The following is a 10,642-nucleotide window of genomic DNA, read 5'->3' on the forward strand; positions in this document are numbered from 1 at the left end:
ACGACCATTTAACACTAAGATTAAATCAAATCAAAGCAAATCAGATCAGGAGTGTTATGGTTTTAGTTGTGGTTTTATTTTGAAGTTCTGTCCTCATGTGTCCTGTTTTACTTTCCATTTCCTCTGTGTTCACCTGTGGCCTATTATTAATCAGCCCTTGTGTAGATAGTCTATGTGCGCTCTGCTTTCTTTCTTGCCTTTTGTGCTCTGATCCTGTGTCTCCCGCTTTCATCTCTCCATTGTGTCTTTCTTGTGTTAATTCCCCGAGTCATTCCAGGTTTGTACCCTTTCCTTTTGATTTGATACTTTTTTTTGGGGGGGGGGAATCTGGATTTCAGCTATAATTAAAGCTTGCTCTTTGTTCCTTACCTGCCTGCTTATGTGTCTTACTTTCGGGTCCCATTCTGTGTAACCTGACAAAGGGAGGCAGAAAAGTTGGAAAATGCTGCAACGTAAATAATGTAATTCTTTTGTGAGGTCAAAAACAAGGGTACCACTCACCATTGTGCACAGTTTACATAATTTACACATATCACAACTTAAAAAAATCAGTGACATAATGTGCAGAAATGAAGAGCTATAAACATAGATACAATGCCGGGACATATAGGTCCTAGATTTTTTAAAAATCTGACAATTCAAAGAAAGAAAACCAAGTAAAATTTGACCTTGAATGTTCACAAAACAGGGTGTAGCAGTAACAAGATGTGTCTGGTATCAACTGAACTGTAAAACCCCCATAAATAATGCTTGAAATCCACATTCCCTCCATGCAGCTACTCCCTCTGACACAGTTGCTTTTACACTTTCTCATCGAAGCTCAGGCCTTTCATATCCTTTGCTTTAAGACAGCCCTTTCAACTACAGGTGTCCAGCCCGAGGCAGAAACATGCCCTCCTGTGGCTCTCTCGCTGTAGGTACAAGGTTACCAACATCCACAGATCTGGGATCAACCCTTTCTGATCCTGCTGCAAGATTTTGAGCTATGAGACAAAAAAAAACCTTGACAAAGACCAAAATTCAGATCAGTCCTGTAATTTCTGAAATTTGTTGCTCTCACCTTGAACTAGTTGACATCTTCCACCTGAGAGTGCCACTGTGTAGGTTCGGATTCTAACTTTGGATCATTGACAGATGTGGTTTAGTTGAGCGCTTCTTTGTTGACAGTTGCCTAATAATTGGATTGATTTGGTATTTTGTTTCACCTCATTCAGTCAGTGTGACATTGGGATCATGCTGGAGGATTTCCTGTTGGGAGGGAGGTTATTTTAAATTGTTTTGCACTAACCAATCAGTGACAAGTCACATATCCAACCCCGCCAGGATCATTTGTTTACAACTTTCTTGTAATGGTGAACAAACAGATTACTACCCGTCTCCCCTTAGTTCGACAAAACTTGTAGCGTCTTTAAGCATTTAGTTTTGATTCACTTTCACAATGAATGAATGAATGAAAGAATGCTTCTCTGTATCTGCTTGATCTCTACATATGGCCATCTTTTATTTATAAGGTTGCCATATTGACTTTTAAGGTGATAAGGGTGTAAGAGATTAAGTGCTGTGTTCCCAGCTTTGTTTTCACTTCCCACACTTGGTTGAACATTTGTTTTTCTAGGAGTTTTTCTAGGACTTCATATTTAGCTTGTGCTACTATCTTAAGTTTGTTGGCTAAATTAATTGGTCAAATTTTGAGCAGAATTCATATACTATACAGCTGAAATGTACATGCCATTCCATAAACATTGCATTTTCCATGATACTATGTATAGTAAGATGATTTGCCCATTCTTAATGTCACATTTGGGTCGTGATTCAGAGGTGCGAACTAGGCTACATGTCACCAGCAGGGGGCAAAATCACTGGTGCACTCTTTGTACTTCTGTCTGTATGGACTGAGACACTATTCAGACAACCAGGCGAGCACCCATGTCACCTCTAACAAATCAAAGTCAGTCATGGCCTCTTATTCTGTCATTTCAGACAGACCACGGATGTCTGCAGAGGACGAGAAAAGAGGCTCTGCTGGATGGAGGCCATGCAGAGGTAAAGGATGATTATATTCTGCTTGCTCTCTCTGCTGTCATCTTTTAACATTTCTCTTCCACACAGTGACAATGAGGAAGACGGGTTAGAACACCCGTCACCCTAATGTCTCCCCGCCTTATCATGAGGAGCTCATAAAGATCCGCTCCCTTCTCCTCAAGTAGGCCAATATCCATGTCAGCCACATGAAGGAAAGGTACCACACACACACACACACACACACACACACACACACACACACAGTAAGCGTCAAGCTGACTGGTGGAGCTCCAAAACTAAACGTCGTTTAAAGTATTTCACCTAAAAAACGTGAACCGTGGTGACTGAGAGTTACTGCCTAGGGACATTTTTCATGCGTATTCATTCAGATTATTACATCTGATATGGCTTTTTATTCCTCTCCTCTTAAATACCAGTTGGGATGGATGGTGTGTTGATTTGATTCAAGAGTTGAAAGGTCGCCCATTTAACCCTTGACTGACCTGTAACCTCTGACCTGTCACAAAAAGCTATTCTCTTCACATCACGAGACTGATGAGCAAAGTGACATGGTAGCATTTTTCATCATTTTTTTTTTTTTCCAGTTAGATCCATCCGATGCACTCCTCCAGATCCCCGCATATTCTGACTACATTGGAGTCTAAAGATATTTCCTTGATTTCACCCCACTAGATCAACCTATGCTTCTGTGTGAGTATTAATGTGTTCCTGCTGCACAGCCTTTTGGCCTGCAACAGACAGAGGCAGCGTTGGGTTGTCACAAATACATGATGTGAATGGGAGAGAAAGAGACAATTTGGATCCTCATTAAATTTTCAAAAGTCCTGATGGTCCTCTGAAAATTGAACCAACTGTTCCAACGCAACCTTAATTTTATGCTACAGTAAGTGCAAATTAGTTTCACAAAAAATTATTTTTAATCACACTCAGCCGAGTTAATTTGCTGTGTGGTAATTTTCCATGCACCCTCTTAGTATCACACTCAGTTACGAACCATGATGACTGGTATGATCAGTGCTCACCCAGGCCTGCCCCTGGTTCAGAATCAATTCTCCACTTTTTACAAATCTGCTAAATCTCTACACAGGCCTATCATTCAGGCCTGGGTACAGGGTTCTGAGGATACAGATGACCCTGGGCAAAGGCCCGGGGGCGCCCATGGAAAGTATTGTGACTGACCCTTAAATGGGGTCAATTTACTTTCTGACCTTTATCACTGACAATAAAATGTATATGTATTGACATGATGAAATAAGTGTATGGTTATCATTAAAACACATTTTAACAGCACACACGTGCTGCTAATGTAAAGTAAACAGACCTACAAAGTGAAAATATCTCACCAGCGATCAGAGAGTCATTAAAGAAAGGCCAGTGTATTGACAGAGCAAGAAAATGAATGAAGAAGAGAGAAAGTGGCCAAATAAAAGCACGAAGAAGTGGCAGGTACGACACTGGTGAAGACCCAGGCAGACCTGTAAATAGAGCTTCATTCTTAACCTTTCGGTGACGCTCGCACGCTCACTTAAATAGATTTAAAAATAATTCACTGCACTGCCCTATAAGGCTATATCACAGCCTGCTGTTGTTTACTGATACTTACAGTTGTGAATTGATCGTCCTAAACTAATTGCACTGTTTATCACCTCCATCAGAAACTGAGCTAGAAGGGAGCGTCGATATGCAGAGCGGCACTGAGGGAGGGACTCATAAACCTCTGTTAATACTGCATTATTATTATTGTCCTCATTTCAGCTGCATTGTACATTAGTTCTGCACAAAATTTTATCAATTAATGTAGCCTTTGAATGTTTTTAGTTTTATAGATGAAGAGTAACAGTAATTTTTCAAAAAGCACGATTGAATGTCATGATTTGTCCCCTGCAATAATTTCTACATTGATTTAACTTCTCTCTTATCACTAATTCAGTGGTGCACATTTTTCTCTCCTTGTGTTCTTTTAAAATAAAATGAGGAATCTAGATGTAATGGTTATAGTTTTATATGAAAAATAATTTCCCCTGTGTTTTAAAATAACTGACCTTACCTTGTGTGCTTTGAGTGCACGTATGTAGGTTTGGGAAAAACAAAGCGTGGCCTCGATGTGCTTTTATCTGAGAGTTTAGAGACCTTGTCTGTGTCACTGCGAGGCTAAAAACCAAGAGCTTATTTTAAATTGTCCGTGTTTGTATTAAAGGCGAGCAGGTATGAGTGGTGCTGGGCCTGGAGTGGGCGTGGGTGAGGGGCCCAATGTGGAAAACGTTGTTCCCCGGTCCATCGTGCCTAATGACTGCCCTGCCAAAACATGTTTTATTTCTTTCCTTCCCTTTCCAAAGGGGCAGTTAGAATTAAGAGAAAACGGAAGTTCCTTGTAGTTGCTTTAAGATGTTTTATAGGGTATATAATTGCAATAATTCACTAATACAGAAGTTACATAAGTGTATGTCAAAGCACTGTTTACCTAAAAAATGAATACCTTTAGTTTTGTTCAGTGCTCATTTCCAGTCAGCAGTGCATGTCATTACTCTGAACAGCTTTAGTTCTATTTAACAATTATCACGGTTGATTCAAGCACTTCAGATTGTAATTGCATTGCATTTAGTTAACTATGCAGTCAGCTTTCTGAAGCACAACATATAGACATAAATACCACTTCTGTCTCAGATATATTATACATGTAGCCTTGTCGCTTACAGACGATCCTAAAACTGTGATCACATTTTAGGTTCATTAACATGCTTTGACATGGGCGAGCTTTGGCACTTATAGATTTGAATAACAATGCCAGCAGTCAACATTGCTGGAGCTTGTAGATGTATTAGGAGTTTTAAAATGCTTTTCCAATGTCACTTTTGTGACGATCAGTACAATTGCTGTTGCATAAAGCCCTTTAGAAACATGAATTCCACTGTGATTGACAAGTGAATAGCTGTCTCAATAAAATGCAACAAATTTAACTTTGTGTTCTTTTCTTAACAACCAAACAAAGTCTTATAAATACCTTGAACCATGCTTTGGCTTGAATTCAGCACAGTTACATTGAATACATAAAATCAACTGACTTCACTTCCATGGACGTTGGTTGGAATGTAAGGCTATGTCTTAACTTTCACAGGAGGCACTGCAGACAGAAATTCTGCCTATTACTGAAACAGCTTTCAGCAGTACAGGAACTACACAATATTCACTTTTACTGAAACTAATTTACAGCCTGTCATGAACCCCAGGCAACCGGGGTCAGAAAGAACATAGCAACCCAGTCTGGTCTGGAGGATCATCATCATTTCTCGATCGATGGACATTGCACTGACTGACATCGTTTTTTACAAACTCAACATTATAATTGGCCGTAGAATCAGTGTGGTAATCTGATCAGCACTAACTCAATTGTCATGCAAAGTCTAGATTATATATAATGTGACCGCTACCAGTAGGGTGAAGACAAAATTGGCATTTATTGATGCTAATGAAAGCTGCGTCTACTATCTGTTTTGGCTGGATTAAGACACTTTCCAAAAGAAAGATTAGGCACAATAACAACTGTAATACCCCCAAAGTCAATCCCGGTTTGACTTCATTATTGCCTTTGCAAGTACCTGACAGTAATCTTACGCTCTCAGTTCTATATTCTTCTTTAGAAAAAAATAAATGAAGAGCTGATTACAGAGTGGCAGAGGTGGGGACATTTAATAGCCCACTACCCAGATGGAAACTGCATTTAATCATCCTCAGCCATTGTTGAAGTGAAAGGAATATTAGATGAGGTAATTGGCTTTTAAGCACAACCTGAAATGGCCAACAACCTGCGTGATGATTGAGGTTTCTGGACGGCAACACATTCTGGGCTTTACTTCAACTCAGCTTAAATGAGTTGAAGAGATGAGCAGGGAGATAGACCACCTCCTTTTCTAATCGATTGGACAGATGGACCCCCAACCCACCGCAGTAACCAGTTAGAAGTAGGCAGGTACAGCCTAAGGGACTTTAAGAAGGATCCCACGAGTAGAGAATCAGTGGGTGGCATTTGGTAGATCTCCAAAGATTGAAGGTTCGATAGGACTTCTGATAGAGCCGAGGGTGAAGCCGTTTGGCATTACCTCCTCCATAGATCTGAGAACTCCAGAGGGCGGCCGCAGTCTGAATTCGGACGCTGGCTTGAAGAACTCTTTCGATAAAGATTGCTCTATACTATACTATCATTCCACCCAGCCTTGCCTCCGCAGAATTCTTTTATCATCAAACTACACGCTGACACCTTTGAGGAAGAGAGCCCAGAAACTACATGATCACCCGGGGTGAGCAATATCGCCTCACTCTCTGACAGAAATTACCGTCAGTACTCTTCATGGCCTTTCCTCATGTTGTACTAATTCATCAGTCTAGGCTAAAAGACTATATCAACCTTATTTTAAAAGGTAACTCCACCAATTTTATGCTTTAGAGTGTGTTTAACCGTCTTGGGGAGCGTTACTGCATTTGTGTGGCTCCAGAGGAAGCAGCCTGATCTGGTAAGTTGCCCCCAGTGATGTCACTCACAGTGATGGCGTCGTTGGAAAGTCCGCTGGTCGAGCATTGCACCCCTTCAAAACAAGTGGACTCATTATGGACAGTTTAGAAAACAGATTATCAAAATGCATACAGTGGAACCAGAGATACCGCCTTATTTATTGAACACATTCTACTTCCTTTCCAAAACCTGGGGCCTATATTACCCATGATGCAACTTGTAGACGTCACTTGAGGCAGTTCATCAGATTACACGGAGCTTTCTCTGGAGCCACGTTATGCTTAATTTTTTTTCTCCAAGATATGCAGAAAAGTACTCGTCAAAACCCCGTAAACACACTTTAATGCGTGAAATGACCCTTCAAAGTAAAGTGAATATGGCACAACAGAAGCGGTCACATTACAAAGCCTGTCCATCAACACAGAAGGTCCAGCAGAACAATAAATATGCTAGATCTCAGATCTGGCCCTTATATGCAATTTTGCACTCCCTCCTAGAAGCAGCACATATGTTCCCTGTGGCGGGATGAATGGCTCCGCCTGGGAGAATCGCGAGAGAGGGAGGTGGAGGAAAGATGAGTCCATCTGTGTGTGGATCTGGGGGGCTTACAGAAGGTTAGACGTCCCCCTGGAAAAGAAATGGGTCTTCATCATCAAACACAGGCTCCGCTTCTCTGTCGCCTGGCCTTGTGCTGCACGGCTGCCATGTGACAGTCAGCGTGTGCCAGCGATGGGACGGACAACAAAACCGCATATGTGCCTCAGAAAAACAAATATGGCGTAAACATTGCATGCATTTTCCAGCTTTCATCATTAACTTTGGCTGGCAAGCAAACAATCAGCAAATAATAAAAAAAAAGATAAATGTGTATGTGCACCTTAACTCTATGAGAATACTTTTTCGCTGCATTTATCAATTCACATATCTAATACAGTATCATTATATTATAGCAACTTATATATTTAATGTATGTTCATGTGTGTTATTTTGTATGTGTGAATCTGGGGGATTGGCCATGTCCCTGGCAGACAGTGGCCATCTGGCCGAGGGCTTTAGAGACAGGCAGTGTCTGTTGAGCACTATAACCCCTATCTTAGTGCCATGTCTCAGATGCCCCTGCCACTCTCCTGGGTCTCCCTTCACACCGGAAGAGACACTCTGAAATGGACGAGAGATGACAGACGGGATGTCTGGCATAGATGGGACTAAAGAGAGAGTGCAAGAGGGGAGTCGGGGGAAAAAAAAAAACTCCCTCTTGTCACTTGGCCAAACTAAGCAGACACATATCATCATTCTATTGGGCAAAGATCCAAATCAATATCTTGTTACTGACAAAGCTAGTAGGTTTGATATATGCTGTTGTTATGTCCTCAGGTTGATCACACATCACCAGTTCAGTGTGAGCGTCTACAGAAAACATTAGACGTGACGCTGTGAAGCAGTAGCTCATGGTTAAGGATAGTGAATTGGTTCACTGACAGCGGCTCATCACACATTTTCAGGGCTGACTCAGTTTTGTTGCTGATGAAAAAACTACAAATCAGGCCATGCAGAGATTTCCTCTTCGGGGCGGCTCGTGTTGAGGATGTGACGATTGTTAGACAGGCGAAGACAGAGGAGAGATATGTGAAGGGAATAGAGACTAAGAAATGTTAAAGATAGATAGATAGATAGGTAGATAGATGACTTTATTAATCCCAGAGGGGAAATTTGGTAATCATATCTGCAGGTACATTTAGTACAAATACAATAAAAATATAAGCACAATAAAAGGTGCAAGAGAAAAAGGTACAGGTTTATGTAGAGATTGCAGATTTACAGATTTATATTATTATCTACAGAAATAATATGAATCGCACAGTTATGGGTGGGTTTTGTCTTCTGTTATGTGTGCGATGTATAGTCACCAGGTTGGAATGACTTCCTGTGCTGTTCTTTAAGGCAGTGTAAGGTTAGAGAGAAATGGTGTGATGAGGAGTAGAGGCAAAGGCCCATTAAAGCTAAAAAAGAGGAGATTACAAAAATAAAATAATTTTCCAGCCAGTTCCAGCACGAAAGTGAAACTTTTGCTTGGAGCTGGAGGGAGTGTGAACCCCGCAGCTTCAATAAAAGGACAGGGCTTCATGGCTGCTGTGTGCTGTCACTGGAGCTGGCTATAGATGGTCAGTAAATATCCCTAAACTGTAGGTGGGCTGCTCGTTAAACCAAAATGTCTTGTTTGCTGTTTCTTTAGATACTGAATATACAAAGGAGGTGCTGTGTGGGTTTGGGAGCTTTGAAGTTCTTGGAAGGAACCTTTGACAGAACTACAGAAAATAACCTTGCTCGGACCGCGCTCATCTTCAAAAACATGCTCGTGCTCGTCTACATCTACTAACCGATATGTTCTGTGACTGTATCCGGCACGGTTGTGAGACTATTGCTTTTGAAAAATCTGTTCACAGACAACATTACCACTGTGCTAAAGTGGGCAGGAACGATTAGAACTGGGTTACAGTTTAAAACAGATGTGGAACAGGGGAGTGAAGTGGGGGACCAGTGGACCTTTTCTTACCTGCTACTGCCCTAGTTCTGGCCCCCTTGCTTGGACGATGCCCATCTTCGAGCACAAACGGAAAGCATTACCGGTCAATGCTGTCCTGCTGGTAAAAACAACCACACCCCCCCTCACTTTAGGCCCCCAGCCCACATATGTGGTCTTATATACACCCTTTTAGTTATCTAGTTATATTTTTTGTGTGTATCACAAAACTGCGTACTTGAGATCAAAATCAGGGTTTGACAGTCCAACCCCTGATGACTGAGTTCTACTCTATTAATGTAGTAGTGACAACTGAGCACTCACGGGTCAGGATGTGAACATCCGAGATGGTTGAAAAGTTAATTCACAGCGTGGATCACCATTCTCTGCAGTGTTTGGTGCTTTGTTGAGGAGTGGCGACCCAGCAGCCCTCATTTCTTACTCATAATCAAATGTGTTTCATGTGGATTGGCCGATTGAACCGTGACATCTATAATAAGAAGCTATGGTTTTGCTTTGCTAGGCACGTCTGTGTGTGAATCAGCACCCTGACAAATAAGATTAGAGATCAGGTTGATCCAGGTGTCAGCTGGAAATGAAAGAGATTCTTTCTTCTTCAAACTAGTATTGTGTTACCAAAATGTTTTTGTTTTTTGTCTCAGCTGTGCCCTCCTATCATTTGACACAAATCCAATTTTCTGTAATCCTGTTGTAGATTCATGGCTTCTCATGATGCCTTTTGTACTGACACAGTCTCCATCTCCTTAAAGATCCTTCCTTCCATCTCCTCCAGAATCCTCGACTCAAAAATAGAATTCTACACGGTTTAATTAATGGTATTCTGCTCTGTTGGCGATGAGTCTACCTTATAACAGAGCTACATTTTCCAAAGGTCATGCAAGATGTTAGCAGCTGACATTTTTTTTCACATCCCTCACATAACCCTTTTCTCTCTAAACACACACACACACACACACACACACACACACACACACACACACACACACACACACCACCACCTTTCTCACTGTCTTGTTCTTGTTTCTCCTTCCCTCACCTTCTCCTTCTGTCTCTGGTGGTGTGAGGGATCAGAAATTGCCCAGAGGGTCCGCCCACACATTATCCCCCCAGCGATGAGTGAGACAGCAACGGAATTCTTGCTGCTTGTGCATAAATGCGATTGTGCCTATGTGTAAGCCCACCTGTGCAAAAACCTTTGGCTGGGATAGGATGAAAATAATACAGTACTCGGCTCGGAACAGATGAGCTATGCACGCTACGTTCTGTCTTGGCATTTCCCAACTTGTCGTGAATTAGGTTGAAAAGTTACCAAAACAGCAACTGAGCGGGGTCTTAAAGTTTGAAATACACAGCGGGAGTGAAAGGAGTGATGAGATTAGGGAGAGACGGATGGTAGTTGGGTGGATGCTTGATGACTCAGGAAGTGATAGGGATGTCGTCGCCTTCCTTTCAAATCACACATTTCATAGGAGCTGCGCGGGGGACGTGACTTCCTGGCCCTGACCGCGACAGAACTCATAAAGCTCAGGCATCTCTTCACTCCGTACCAC

General features: G+C 41.8%; 1 long non-coding RNA gene across 1 annotated transcript; it reads left to right on the forward strand.

The window, feature by feature from the left end:
• The first annotated feature begins 204 nt into the window (after window positions 1-204).
• On the forward strand, window positions 205-4,969 carry LOC119026084. Its single transcript, XR_005077033.1, has 5 exons — window positions 205-277; window positions 1,981-2,043; window positions 2,110-2,239; window positions 2,628-2,733; window positions 3,699-4,969. It is a non-coding gene; the product is annotated as an uncharacterized LOC119026084 (long non-coding RNA).
• The last annotated feature ends 5,673 nt before the right edge of the window (window positions 4,970-10,642 follow it).

This window comes from Acanthopagrus latus, chromosome 9 (assembly GCF_904848185.1).
Source record: "Acanthopagrus latus isolate v.2019 chromosome 9, fAcaLat1.1, whole genome shotgun sequence".
NCBI lineage: Eukaryota > Metazoa > Chordata > Actinopteri > Spariformes > Sparidae > Acanthopagrus > Acanthopagrus latus.